The 15,187-nt window shown below is 39.4% G+C and overlaps 2 long non-coding RNA genes across 3 annotated transcripts; both read left to right on the top strand.

Moving 5' to 3' along the window:
* Window positions 1-2,578: 2,578 nt before the first annotated feature.
* LOC127314914 (uncharacterized) lies at window positions 2,579-5,783 on the top strand. Of its 2 annotated transcripts, XR_011748365.1 has the most exons (7): window positions 2,579-2,770; window positions 2,877-3,013; window positions 3,117-3,315; window positions 4,113-4,261; window positions 4,448-5,422; window positions 5,613-5,672; window positions 5,761-5,779. It is a non-coding gene; the product is annotated as an uncharacterized lncRNA (long non-coding RNA). The 2 variants fall into 2 exon arrangements; XR_011748364.1 differs by having other exon boundaries at window positions 5,613-5,783.
* A 191-nt stretch (window positions 5,784-5,974) lies between these two features.
* On the top strand, window positions 5,975-10,619 carry LOC127314913 (uncharacterized). Its single transcript, XR_011748366.1, has 2 exons — window positions 5,975-7,132; window positions 9,793-10,619. It is a non-coding gene; the product is annotated as an uncharacterized lncRNA (long non-coding RNA).
* Window positions 10,620-15,187: the final 4,568 nt, after the last annotated feature.

Here is a 15,187-nt window from a genome sequence, read left to right as displayed (position 1 = left end):
TGGGCCTCACGGAGGAAGAAGCCCTACGACTGGCGCTACAGGACTCGGCCACGCCACTAGTTCAACCGCTGCCTCCACCTCTGCCGTACAACCCGTGGGGGCCTCCACCTCCGGCCTGGGCTCCTACACCTCCGCCATAGGCCTGGGCTCCTCCACCTCTACCTCCACCTCCACCACAGGCCTGGGCTCCTCCACCTTCACCTCCACCACAGGTCTGAGCTCCTCCACCTCCACCACCTTCGCGGTAACGGCGTATGTTCCGCGCTTTCCAACTGGCCGTGGGTGGTACCAGAGCTCGTCATGATCCACAACGACGAAGAGAACCAGTAGACGCAAGGTTTTTAAGGTTTTTATTTTCCTTTCTTTTACTATGTAAATTATGTTTTCATGTTATAAAAAATGGAAAATCGATAAAAAAAAATAGTCATGCCGCTGGAGCCACCTCCGATGCAAATGGCCGCGCGGTCAATTTTGATCATTTAGATCGACGCAAACAGACGCGCGAGAACATTTTTAGACGCTGAATTTGGAGATGTCCTTATATATGCCATCGATTCCAATCCCCAAATCATCGCACCTTTCGCGATCGATTCCAATGCCTAAAATCCTGGCGCCTCGCGCGTGGGTCCGGTTCCTAACCTTCGTCGTCAATACAGACCACCTGAAGCATCAAGGCCCACACAGAGCTGCTCCCCCGGCTGGATAAACTCGCACCAGACCTGCTTCCCTCTGGCTTGCTCCCGCCGAACAAGCTGTGAAAAGGATGCTTGCTATGCTCCGAGTACACTGCACAGGGCTGCACCACACCTGCTGTACGAGCTAGCAATGAGGCTTTTCAGTGCTGATTCTTTTGGGAACATATGTGAGCACTTCTCACGTATTTCTCCTATAAATAATCCTAGACTACCCTCTCAACCAGGCCATCTGAAAGGGGCAAATCAATCTGGTTCGTCCAATCACGTTGCAACAGTAGTTTCTCACTCCCGCTTTTCACCTGAACCGTTGGATGAGGTAATTACTTTTCACACTTCTTGCTCCTTCGAACGAGTCCATGACAGTTAGGCCCATATACTTGCGGGGACACTTGCGTCAGCGAGCGAACCAACTCCTCTGGCTCGTGCACGTCCTTCTCGTCCGAGTCGCGCACGCCCGGCCCGGGTGAAAACCTAGATCGTGAAAATATCTGCTCCATTCTACCGTCCCACGCCTCCTACTCCCGCCCCTCGACTCCGCCGCGTCGCCGCCGCCGCCAGTGGACGGCGCCCCGAGCCGCCGCCGTCGCGCCTCAGCAGCTCCTCTTGCCTTGCATCGGGAGGAGCTGGGCCGACGACCTCGTCCGCGCCATGCGCTCGAGGGCGCCGCTGCGAAGAGTGCCAGGTCGCCCTTCCCCTTGCACGAGGAGAGGAGATCAGGGGCCCTCGACCTGGCGGTGGTGCGCGGTGGCGGTGTTGGAGCTCGGGCGGCGGGGCTCATTGGCTGGACGCGTGCGCGTCCTCGATTTCGTCCGGCGGCGGCGGGTTAGTAACTCAACGGAGCGTGGGCGCCGCCGCCGCCACCTCGCATCGGGAGAGCGGTCACGGGGCACTGCCGCGTGTAGCGCCGGGAGGTGAGGGTCGCGGCCGGTCGCGGCCCTCCTCCTCGTGGTCGTCTCCTCTACAATGCCTCCGTCCCCAGCCTCCTCTGCACGGCCCCGAGCCTCGGTGTCGTGCTACCTCTTCCCCACCTCCTCTGCATGGCTTGGCGTTGAGACCTGGCGTCGCGCAACCTCTGCCCCTGTCTTGGCGTTGCTGCAGCATGGGACAAAATCAACCGTGTTCTTCCCCTTCCCTGGTGGGCTCTCGTTTCTTGACAAAGTTCAGTCTCGTTTTTAGTTATTTCCATCCAATTTTGGACATTATTAGGTTGTTGAATGCCAATCCAGGGGATGCCTTTGTACATAAACCAGATCTTGAAAAGCATATGGATAATCCCATAGTCCAGCAGCTGCAAATGGAGGTCAACTACGCTGAAACCAAAAGCCAAAGCCATCATTACAAGAAATAGGTGTTGATTTCAACTTTTGCAGCATCATTTTTATATTTGTAAGTTGCAGTATTGTGAGTATAATCTCCATGTGACTCTATCCTTATGCAGCTCAATAAGGTGATAGTAGATCACGAGGTTGCAATGCAGCTCGATAAGGTGATTGCAGATCATGAGGTTGCAAGGACAACTGGTTAGCAATTCTCCAGCTTTATTTTTATTATGTTATGAGGTTGCAAGGATAACTGGTTAGCAATTTCTTCGGCTTTATTTGATCATGTTATGCAGCTCAAGAAGCAATTCTTCATCTTTGCGGACTTGAGGTCCTACTGGTTCTCACCGAGGCCACATTCCGAAGCATTGTCTTGTGCCCAGGTCCATTTTGTAAGTTAGGTTTGTCAACTATAATGAAATAGAGCATGTGTTTTGGGACTATATGTTTTCTGAAACTGCAACTGGCTTGCGATGGCCCATTTACATGTGTGGTCGGTGTTTTTGTATAAATGAATTGATGCCACACTTGAATATTCAGTGTGTCAGATGTGAGTGATGAATATTCACACTCTTGCACCAGATCGTTTTTCTCTTCTTTTTCATTCCGAACTTTGTTTTGGTGTTCCTCTCTGCCTACTGGCTTATTTTTTCTCGCCGCCGTTCTTCATGTCCAGATTATGCCCATGGCCGTATATGCTCCATCTCTGGGGTCATTGGGTTATTTTCCTTGGTCTGCTTCTATTGTATGGTACAAGTATGTTTCTGGCTTCACTTCTTAGTTTGACTTTCCTAATTTGACGCTAGCTATCTTTTGCATTGTATATTATTTCTGACATACTTGGTTGTGGCATTTTATTCAGCCTCAACAGCCACGCAGGTGAATCTGCTGGAATTACAAGGACTGATCTATGCTAAGAAGCTTATTGTTGAAGATGCTGCTGGTGCATTTGCAAAGATTGCGGTAGCGCCACTAGAGAGGGTCAAGAACTTACTTCAGGTATGGACTGCTTAATCCTTACAGTATCATTAGTTGTGCTAATTGCACAAGTATTTAATTGATTTATTAAATTTGGAGAATGCATCTTTTTGTTAATTTGTAGGCTCGAACCGGAGGGTTTCAATCCCTTGGGATCATCGTATCCTTGAGGAAGTTGTGGAAATACAAGTGAATTCAAGGTTTTTACAAATATTGTTGGGAAACATTCCTTAAGCTTTGACTGTCGAATTCAGCATGTTGATTTTGAGCTCTGACTGCTGAATTCACAACATTGATTTTCATGCTTTGACTTCTCAACAAAGGTATTTTATTTTACCCTTTTCTGTATCGTGGATGGTTATCTAAATTTTGTTGGGTGCATCTTCTCTGTCACGCTTACTCCTTGGGCTATGGCTGATGGGAACCTTTTCTTGTTGCAAACTTTCCTGGTTGTGTCATAGGATTATCACCATTTCAAACCATGGATATTTATAGTAGATGATCTTCACTTATCCATCTAATTATTAGTATTTTAACTCTTTAATATCTCTCTTTTGCCACTCGCTTCGGCTTCATGCCTACAGTTTTAAACTTGCTATGCACAACCTCGGTGTTCGTTGTATGATTGTTTCTCCAACCCATGGTTGCTAACATGGTTTTGTAAGGATCTTATTATGATCAGACAGAAGAATACAGATAGGTTGCAGTATATGTTGTGCATTTATGCTCTTCTCTTATCCACAACAAACAAATGATTTTGTGTCTTTCTTTTTAATTTTTGAAAATGCATTTTGCAGAAGAATGCTACATCTTTTAGAAATATAGTCGAATTGTAGCCTGGAAGTAGCATTCCTTTTCAGTTGAGAAGAGATACAGTTTAATTGACTGGACAGAAATTGTAGGGCACTTTTATTTTCTACTTCTTTCGGTGTACCCTAGAATTTAACCTACTTATTCTTGTGGATCCATGGAGATCAGAATGGAGAAGTGGCTGTTATATATTTTACATTTTGCACAAGTGGTTGTTATATATTTTTATATTCTGCTTCGGAATATATTTCGTGCTTTGGCTCCTTTATGCTAGGTTTTTTTTTACCATTTCTTGCTATCATACTTGCAGATTAATTATTATTTAAGGTCTGATGCAATGTCTGCACATGTCTGCACATGTTTGCTTGGTGGGATAATTACCTGAAAGTATTTGTGTTTACACGGCCGGCGCCAGCTTCTTCCTCCCTATCGGCCAGGCGAGGTGGTCAGCAGGAAGAGGTAGGCAATCGGTACCTCCCCTTCTCTCTATTTCTTAATGGTTAGTTACTTTGTGGATTTGTTCATTTTTTAATCTCAGGATCTGGTTTCTTCTTGCTAAGATGAGGTGGTCTCACTCTCTGTAGGTTTCCCACAACATGTTTGTTTTAATTCCTGACTCAACTGGAATTTCTTTTATACCTGCAGGCAGTGGCATCTCTTCTCCCAGTTCCTTGGATATTGGACCTTGATTCTTCTGCAGAAACTTGAATATAGGCAACTAAAGTACATATGCTTCTCTTGAAGGACAGATTGGTCTTGAGGGTAATGAGTAGAAAAAAAATCATTTTGTGAGTCAATTGGATTGGCTCAGTTTATTTGAGAAGGCGGAAATAACTCAATGAAAGACATATATTTTGTTATGGGAATAGCCATTTACGTTTTCTTGATATGGTACTGATGTCTTTCCTTTACTTTTTATTGAAAGGTAATTGCCTTTGCCTATATTTTGTCTGCTGCTGCTGTTTTTACTCCTCAGATCGCACATATCATGGATTTTTTTTTTGCAATGTGGGCTTAGTTTGCAGTCATAATGTTCAACTAATTGTTTGAGAGATAACAGCTATTATTTTAGTCCTATGAAGCAGAGTTGCTTCTCTGGATGTTCTCCCCATGAATACAATGGGTTTGATTTTAATCATGATATGGATATTCTTTTCAGTTTAGCTCATGATTTGTCGTATAATAAACAAAAGAATATTCTTCAGCTTTTAGTTTGTTCATGTGATTCACGATAGTTATTACCGTGTGTGCATGCTGTTTAATATGTGGTCTGAAAATATTTTTTTCTTCTATTTCTAATGAAATTATGGTTCTATAATCCAACACATTTTTCACCCCTTAACAAATCAGTGATAATCTAATGGTCTTCTATATGGTTGCCTTAAATCTCAAGTCAAAAAGCTTTTCTTTCTTCTGGTTGTGTTGTCGCCAGCAGGACGACAGGACGGAGGCGCATCGGTGGAAAACTGGTCCTTGCTCCGATTCATCAGGGAGGACAACGGTCAGGGGAACATCTGCAAGGCCTCATCTACGGTTTCTTCTTCGCTGAAGATGTTGGCGTGCCTTCGTCGGGCTATCTCTCTCTGTGGAATCCTGCTACGCGGCGAGGGCGGAGATCAGGTCATCGCTCGCACTCCTCCTATCCGATTTAATCCCAGAAGATCTCATCGATGCTTATAGGGTGTTCGATTAAAATCCTAGTTGAGATTAATTTATGTAATATTTATGCTCCATCTAGCTATTTGCAATATTGCAATTAAGGTGTTGGGATGTTAAGGAGAGATGTCATACGGGCTGTTTTTCCATCCAGGTTGCTGCCGCAGTTCACAAATGCCATGGTCTGAATTGACCGGTCATATTGGGCTCACAGGTTAATGTCTGTTTTTGTCCTTGACTGATTGCTTTTTCAAGGTGGTTTCATATATTTGTTGGGAGTAACCATTCCGAGGTTGCTCTAGATTTTCCAAAAGAAGTAGCTCTATTTTACAGGACTGCTGTAACAAACCAGGAATCTAGACAATAAGCTTCATCAGCAGCGGAAATTCAATTCGGCTCCCGGGTGCGTATGCTCCCTCTACCAACAAAACATATTTCGAAGTGTGGAAAAAATTTGACAAAAAATTCTACATGTACATCTCCATAATATATGTGTATGCGTCAAGTTTCACTTTTGGTTTCTGTTAGTGTATATTCGGGGGTTCTTTTTTTGTATGGTTAGCAGAACATGATATTTTCAGCAAGTAGGATGGTACCAGGATGTAGTTGAAAGTGTTAAAAATTGTTGTTCACACTAGCATGTAGGAATTCATACCAACCTTTAGGCAGCTATTTACCCAATGAACCTCTTATTGTTATTTCTTTAGGCTAGAATAGCTTAAATATTATGTCTTCCATTTATCAGCAGTTTATACACACTTCATTTATTCGTGCATTCATTTATTTTTGCAAGCTCTGCAGTCGGTTGTATTTTTTTTCTTATTGCTCACTTGTGAAACAAAATAACAAATGCATTGAAAAGTCATTCTGAGATATACAAAATAAGAGATGCTCGCTGTTAGTACATATGTGAATAATTCCTTTGGTTTCTGTATATGGTATCTTCCTAGCTATCACATATGAATTGGTATATTGCATACTAATGAGAGGTTTGATAATTTTAATGATGTGTTACTCATATTTCTCTATCGGGAGCCCAAGTCATTTCTCTATATTACCCTTTGTTTATTAGTTAGTGGTATAGTCTGTCGGCTACCAGGTTAAAGGACATTGCTTAACAACTTTTGGCTTCTAAAATTTATTCAGTTAAGATGCAGATCTGTTTCGAATAAGAAGAGAAATCCTAAGTAACACTTCGTACAATATGCAATATTTTTTTTTAGCACGACATAAGGATAGCTACTTATTTTTATACCAAAATCTTTTCTTCAGTTGGCTTCTCTACTTGTTCACTACGGTTTTAATTGTTATTCCAGCGTGAAACAATTTGTTAGGTCAATTGTAATTTGCACAATGAGGTTCTCACCTATCAACTGAAAATATCGTTTGTAACAAATATCTTGAGATCTTGGTGAGCATGGATTTTGTACAATCCGCTCTTTCATCTTCTTTTCTTAGGTGTGTGCTCAATCTGTATGAATTTTGCATTAATGGCAAAAGTCTATGCTTTTGCTCTTTGTTATTAGTGGTGCACTTTGATATATAGTACAAGTCTGTGTGGTACGCTTTTTTGACCTATGTTGATTCAAATCTTGTGTTAATCATTCGTAGGTGTAAGCAGCCGAAATCTCGGGCAGACGAATCAGGCAAAAAGAAGACTCGCATTAGAAGCAGGTACAATATTTGAAATGATCCGCACTTATCTCTCCAGATTTGTTTTACAGTATACTTGTGCCTATAGATGGTTTGGGTTTCTCATGTGAGAAAGTTGTCAAATCTGTACTGCTTCTGTAGGTTGCGATTTATCACTGATTACTTTGTGGTTTGTTTTTAAAGAGTGGTGGTTCCACCCTTCGTAGCCTTTGTTGTATGTGGATTCTTTTGATTCATGTTGCTATCAGTTGCTTAGTTATGTAGTTCTTATTTTATCATGCGGTGTATTTTCTCAGGAAACAGGCTTGTGTACATTTCTGGTTTATCAACGGTTTGTTCTACTCTTATTATTAGTGCAGTGGTTTGTGCTAGCCGGATGGTTTTGCCACGACAATGACTTTGTGAACTCCTGGCTCTACCCGTTTATTTCTATCTATGAAAAAGACTCTACTTATCTACCTACCCCTATTTTTTTTTGCATGGTTGATATCCAAATACTATGTTGCGACAATGTCCAGCCAATATAGATGCTGATTTTGGTGTGCCTTCTTTGCTTTCATTGCTCTTCACAGAATCAAGTATGTTAGCTACTATAATATACTCCCTCCTGTTTATTATTTTTATATAAATGTTTGTTACTCTATTGTATTTATTCTGGTCCACTAGATTTTGTAAAGAGTAACATTTTTTTTACGGGGAAAAAGGAATTATATTACTTAAACAGTAGCATTACAATTAATCCCTACGGATGAGTTCAATGATCTCATCCGGCCCATGACCAAACCAAACAGCAGTACTATCCAAGGATTTGGCTCCCGACAGAATTTTTTTCCCGAGGGTGCTCGGGATTCCCGTTTCCCGCGGTAACCGAGAAATCCTGACCGGTTCCCAAGCAAATTCAAAAACTAAAATTTGACTTTAAATTTCAAAGAAAGGGTTATTACGAGTCGGAACTGGAGGTTTTCACAACCTGTCTGCTACCTAACTGGTCATTCTCTGTTCATTGCTGTAAATGTGTACTCCAGGTCGGCCGTTCGAACTTTGTTGCCTGCAATTTTTGCATAATTATGTGATTTTGACACGAACAGAGACAATAATCGTTAAAAATATGTAGGAGGACGTGGAAATCGAACCCAGAACATAGTGTTGCAAACAACTACCCGGAACCACCAAGCCACGCATTCAGCTTGTGCAATTTTGTAGACTACATCGTATTTATCTATTTTTGTATGTTTAAATTCAAAAAATTCAAAAAAAATCAGGATTTTTTGACCGGTAAGATTGTTTACCGGGGGTGCTCGGGAAAAAATTCATATACTGCTACCGTGAGGTTTCTTATGTTTATTGGCAGCGTGGAGGTCCAGGTTTTCTTTTATTTTGCAGGGCTTTGAATTTCTCAGTGGTCATTGTGTATTTGGGTTCATTGGAAATACCAAGCATGGTTGGTCTCCTTTTTCTTTTGCTGCATGGAGTGGATCTTTGGAATTGATGCAGATGGTTTGAGAAGCAATAGAGCTTTTTTTGGTTCCTAGGTAAGCGTTCAGTTTTCCTTCATAGTACTGGCGAAATTTCTTATTTCAAGAAATTAGGAACATTTTGGTTTCTCTTGCCCACATTTGTTACTGCCGAGATTGGAATTGGAGAAGACATGCTTTTGATGTTGTCATATTAACTCTCTTCTCTAATTCTCTAATAGATGTCGCAAAGTTATCAGTTTAGTTGCCATCTCCATCTTTTTTATTGAGCTCTAAATTGACTAATACTGTATAAAGGTCAGTTACGTGTATTATTTGTTGTTCATGTAAGTGTTTTGCATGTCGTACCCCCTTGGATAAAGAAGTACTTTTTGTATGGTTCCCTAGAGATTTTCTGTTTCTTGTGAACAACTGAGTTAGGTTGATTGAATTTCCCATGAAACTGGAACTGTTTGCCGGACATCTCTCTGCATGTTTATCTCTCTGCTGAAGTAAATTAGGAAAATTTTCACATTAGGTTGCTTATTTGATCATTCATATCTAAATATCAATGTGCTTCTTGTATCACATATCGGCCGAGACATTATACCCATTTTGAACTATATGATCAGGTTGAAATAATTAATGAAATGCCTGAGGATAAGACCATTACCGTATACAGATGTGGTCCTTTAGTCGACCTTTGCCATGGCCTGCATATTCCAAATACTTCTTTTATTAAAGGTTTTGAGTTCCACATTTACTGCATTATTTGTTACCTTTCTTCTTACTTTGTTGGTTGAGTCAGTCCTTTGTTTGTGCGTGGTTAGTAAAAACTGTATGCCGCTCATTTGTTGCGTATGTAGTTTGACAATGTAAGCAATTTTTTAAATACAGTTTAAATTTGCACTTCAAAATTACTAAACCGAGTTGTATGGCTAAAACATGAAAGAGCTTGTGCGTAAAATGGTGTGTTCTGGAGCAGCATTTTAGATTCTTATAATATATGTATGTTCAATTGGAGCATATGGTTTAGTTTCTTCATAGAAGCCTTAATCATGCTCAGGTTGCAGCGACTCAGATGCAGGTAAGGAATTTGTATGTAGTTAAATTGAAATGACTGGTTTACTATCATTATGTTTGTTCATTCCTGGACAAATATATGTTCGCTATTGTACTGATGCAAAATGCTTTCTTTGGCAATTCACTCATTTTTAATATCCCCAGATTCTTTCAATTTAGCTTCAGTTTGATCGGCAAATCATCTATTTCTATCAGGAAGCTTTCTGGGATCAAATAAATTATGGGTTCCCTTGATATTAAACTAAAGTCTATATGTGAGTGATTTTCATCTAGAACCCATGTTTTCACTCGATTTTGCAGTATGCAAGTCACTGTTATGTGTATTGCCTTGTTTAGCATGGAAGTCACATAATTAAAAATAGCTCTTCTGATGTAGAAAATAAAATGAATCCACAGACTGAACTCATTAAGGTATTACATGGGATAAATGTTTTCCGAAATTCTCTTTCGGTTCTGTTTGCCCAAGTTGACAAGTAGCAATCTTGATGAAACACTGCATTTTTATTTCATAAAAGTCGATGGTATGGTTTTGCACTTGCTAAATAAATCTGTGTCGCTATCTATTACCTTGGTACACATACCGCATTTTTATTTCATAAAAGTCGATGGTATGGTTTTGCACTTGCTAAATAAATCTGCGTCGCTATCTATTACCTTGGTACACATATCGGCATGTTTTCAGGTGCATGTATCAGTCTTGGTCTATGAGGAGATGCGTGCTATGTATGATGATGTGCTGGTGGCGACCTCGATCTTGAGCCACCACACCTGGCTTCTACCACCATGCAGTTATCTTACTGCATTTAACTATATGCATTTTTCGTGGCGTTGTTTTTTCTTTTCCTGAACCTTTAGATATACCGAGGCAAGGCAGTAGAGAGAGTATACTTTCGTGGGGAGCTGCCACCCCTTGTTGGCAGTGTAAACTTAGCCTTCTTTGGCTCTTTTCTATGTGATTGTACACATTTTCATGGTGTGTTATCGAAAAAAATTACTGCAGCATCTCGATGTAATGGTGTGTCTTCGAAGAAACTAAAGCAGTTAAATTACGACCTATTTCTTATAATAATTAAATATGTTAAACTTATGGTTTAAATTTTGATTTGATTCTGTCATTTGCGCGATAGCGCAACGGGTCATCTAGTGTGCACAAAGGTTTGTTGATTTAACAGAAGCAGATAGCTAATTGCTTGTGAGTTTTTTGGTACCATATTCAGGCCTGACGGCAAGACGAAGCTGACCCGATGCTCTTGACGTTGCTAATAAGATTGGTATCAAGTGGGAGGGTGAAGCAGTAGGCGTTTGTCCCCTGCTTTCTCATGTTATCGGAGTTTTGCACCTAGCATGTTACTAGAGCCTCGATGGCTCCATTGCCAACCATATAGCTGCATATTTTCATGAATTGAATGCAATCCAAGTCATTTATGTTGAGTTGGTTCGAGCTTTGCTCTTGATGGTACGTTGGCTTTTAAAATCATTGTCTTACCCCTTTTAAAAATAGGATACCTATAATTCTTAGTCAAAGTCAAAATTATTAAACTACCACCAATTATTTAGATTTTTTGTTACTATTTAAAATATCAAATCTATATTTTTAGAATCATCATTAAATATATTTGTGTATCATGTGCATTTTATACTATAAATGTTTATATATATTTCTATATAATTAGTCAAATATTACAAAATTTGGCTTCAACTATATGCATCTTAATTTCAAAAGGAGGGTATTTAAATGTCCACTTTATTTAGAGCACTAGCGTTTTTAATTGGCGATCTTTTGTCTTTGGAGGTAATTTGGCTCTCTTTCTTTATCTTATCATATTTTTACATGTTCTACCCATAGCAACGCACGGGTTTTGTGCTAATATATATATATATATATATATATATATATATATATAGAAGCTCAATTGGGGCACCATGGTGCCCGGGCACCAAACGTGTATTTCGTACATACCTGGAGTGTACGTGTCTAAATTACACATACCTATACACATACAAGTTACACATACCTAACATTTACATACTTAACATACACACATGCAAGTTACACATACCTAACATATATATACACGTATCAGTGTACGTACACCTTAGGTATGCAATACCTTAGGTATGTATCACTTGAGTATGCATATCTTAGGTATGTATACCTTAGGTATGTGTAACTTAGGTATGTATACCCTCAGGTATGTGTACTACAAAGAAAAAATACGTGTATCTACGTATGGTGCCCGGGCACCATGGAGCACCAGTTAATTTACCTAAGATATATCTTACAAGCGCCTTCTTCTATGGAGGCTTCTTATTTTAGGGAAAATCTACTACTGCTACTACTGAGCGGAGAGTGTCCTCTGGATGTGCTCTGGATGCTCTGATACCAATATACACAGATCACAATTAATTTACTAATAAATTCGAAATTAAAATAAACTGATTAAAATTTATTAAATGTTATTAAATGTTGAGATTATTTTATGGATTTTTTGCAGGATCTTGGAGGCTGGCGAGGCCAACGGTTCTTTCGGCGGTGTGCGCAGTGGTGTAATAGTCCTACTCAGTACTCCCCGTATTTATCATTGTATTGCTTCAGAAGCAGCTAAGTTTCTTTCCCTAGATGTTTTTAGCCAAGTTTATATGGGTTGATTTTTATCGTCTTCCCAGGCAGTTCCACCCGAAGGGAACACTTCTCTACGTCTACGGTTCTCGTTCTGACGCCACATGCAGGGCTTAACAGAGAACTACACGCAGAGATTTCTCCTATAGGATCCCTAGCATAAAAACCCATCCCATATAACCATGATAAAAAGATCAAGGGAAACACACAAAACTACTTCATTTCCACAATATAATTTACATACGGGTTTCCCTTTCGGGAACCCCCGAAGGGTTTACACACGGACGGAGGAATTACCTTACAACTTCTCCAGATATATCTTACAAGCGCCTTCTTCTATGGAGGCTTCTTATTTTAGGGAAAATCTACTACTGCTACTACTGAGCGGAGAGTGTGCTCTGGATGTGCTCTGGATGCTTGATGCTTGCTCTTCTCGTTGGTGCTCCTTCTTCTGAGGCTTGGCCTCCTTTTATAGGGGGGAGAGATGCCTCCAGCACCGCTTCGTGGCCCTTCTCGGCGCTTCTCTTCATGGCACCACGTGGAAACGGTTGGTGTCACAGTATTCGCCATATTATTGGTCATACTGTGTGATACAGTATTGGCCATATAATTGGTGATACTGTGTGATACAGTACCGACCATATAATTGGTGATACTGTGCGGTACAGTACCAACCATATTATTGGTGCTACAGGAGAGCACGCATTCGTGGCAATCTTCTCGGGCACGCCTTGTATGCTTGAAGTCTACATGCTTGCCCTTCTTGGCATGTACGCCAGGATACATGTTTTTTTTTTTTTGCTGTTGCTACAGTGGAATTTTTACTGTTGCTACAGTAGCATTTATCATTTTATTTTTATTTTTTATTTTTATTTAAAAGGGGGGTCTTCCCCGCCCAATATATTGATAACACGTTATCAATATACCTTATATTATTTGGGGATGTCCTCCATGCCCGAAGTATTGATATACATATCAATATCTCAGACTTATTCTGGTGGTTGTGAATCTTCCATTGTATCATCGGTCTTGCTATCAAATTTTAGGAAATAATCTTCCTCAAAGTTTTTAAATTTTTCTTCATACTGCATCTTTAATTCATAAAAATTTTCAGTAAATTCGACTCGTACTTCTCTTAGAACTTGTTCTTTTATTTCTGATATGATTGAATTCCTTGCATCTTCCATTTTCGCATCTATTTTTTGGTCTATATATTCTCCATCCAATGGATCACCACCCTGTATAAGGCATTGCTTATATGAACCATATTTTTCCAATTCTTCTTCTTTTGGCTTTTTAGAAGAAGTTTGGCCTTCTGGCTTCTTTGAAGAAGTTTGGCCTTCTTCTATTGTCTTTTTGATATGTATCTGTTTTGAGGCTATTTTACTTTGAGCCAGTTTTTGCTTATTAATATATTCTTTTGCTTCAGGCTCTACATAGTAATTTATTCCTATCATTGTTCTTGCGAGAGATAATGCTTCTTCAATATTAGTATATTTCTTCCAGGATGCTCCTCCTGTATATTTTGCTGCTGCTTTTGCTTCAATTATTTTTTCGAATGTGGTATAAATTCCAGGTGTCTTTCCATCATATAGGATGTATAATGGTTTTACATCTGGTATTTCAATATTTTCTGATGAGGGCATTTTCCCATTAATCATATTAAAATATTCAGAAAGGCTATTTAGGATTGATAGAAAATATCCCTTCTCATCTCTTTTGTTATTATATTGATACCACAAATTGTCCAATATGCATTCTTTCATATCATCGAGGACAATGTGATCCTTCGGCTTGAATTTGTATGTATTTGGAGGGAATATTCGTAGTTTATTTTCAGCTCCAAATGAGAATGTTTCCATTCCATTGAAATTCATTCCTCTCTTCATTTCTGCAAAATTGATGAACGAGAGAATATGTCAGGTAAACAGTTATCTTTTCCTTTAATATGTTCAAAAATAACCTTATATCCATTCCCAGTTATTATATCTTCAAATAGAACCCATCTTCTAGTTGAACTTTTCTTGCTATTGATTTGATTATAATATCTGCATATTGCTTCACGATCAGATTAAATCTTGTGAATTCTTTGAATCCTAAATATAGTCTAAATGCATTGATTGCATGGACTATTGCAAGGATTTCTCTATCGATGTTATTCTTGTCTTTAGTTTATAGCTTCTGAGGCATATCTGCATATTTTCTCTTGTCTTTGCAGAAAATTTATTAGGTTTTTGCTTCAATATAGCACCCCATCCTTCTTGAGATGCATCTGTTTCAATGATTAAATAATTATCATCTAGTGGCAATTCTAAAGGCTTCAAATATTTAACCTTTTCTTTTATAGCTTTTACAAGCTTTATATCTTCAGAATTAAAATATTTCTGGCCATTTTTCCTTAGTTTTCCATATAGTGGACCAGCAAGTTTTGCTAAGTTATCTATATAATTCCTTGCATAGTTCACAATTCCTAGAAATTGTTGTAGAATCTTTTTGTCATTCATAGTATCAGGAAATTGTAATATTTTTCTGGCTATATGCTCTTGTAGGTATATCTTTCCTTCGCCTATTTCGTGTCCAAGAAAATTGATTTTTTCTTTGCAAATTTCCATTTTCTTTTTGGATAGTATTAACCCATTCTGTTCTACTTTCCTGAAAAAAGTTTCAAGATGAGCAATATGCTCTTTATAGGATTTTGAGAAAACAAGTAGATCATCTACATAAACTAATATAAAAGCTTGATTTTCATTAAATATGTTTTGCATTTTTCTTTGAAATAATGCGGGTGCATTCTTTAAGCCTAACGGCATGACTAGCCATTCATAATGTCCTTGAGGACAGGTAAAAGCTGTCCATGGAATAGATTCTTCTGCCATTTTCACTTGCCAGAAACCGGCTTTTAGATCAAACTTAGAGAAA

This window comes from Lolium perenne, chromosome 7, assembly GCF_019359855.2.
Source record: "Lolium perenne isolate Kyuss_39 chromosome 7, Kyuss_2.0, whole genome shotgun sequence".
Classification (NCBI taxonomy): domain Eukaryota; kingdom Viridiplantae; phylum Streptophyta; class Magnoliopsida; order Poales; family Poaceae; genus Lolium; species Lolium perenne.
This window is presented reverse-complemented; position numbering and strand designations above follow the sequence as displayed.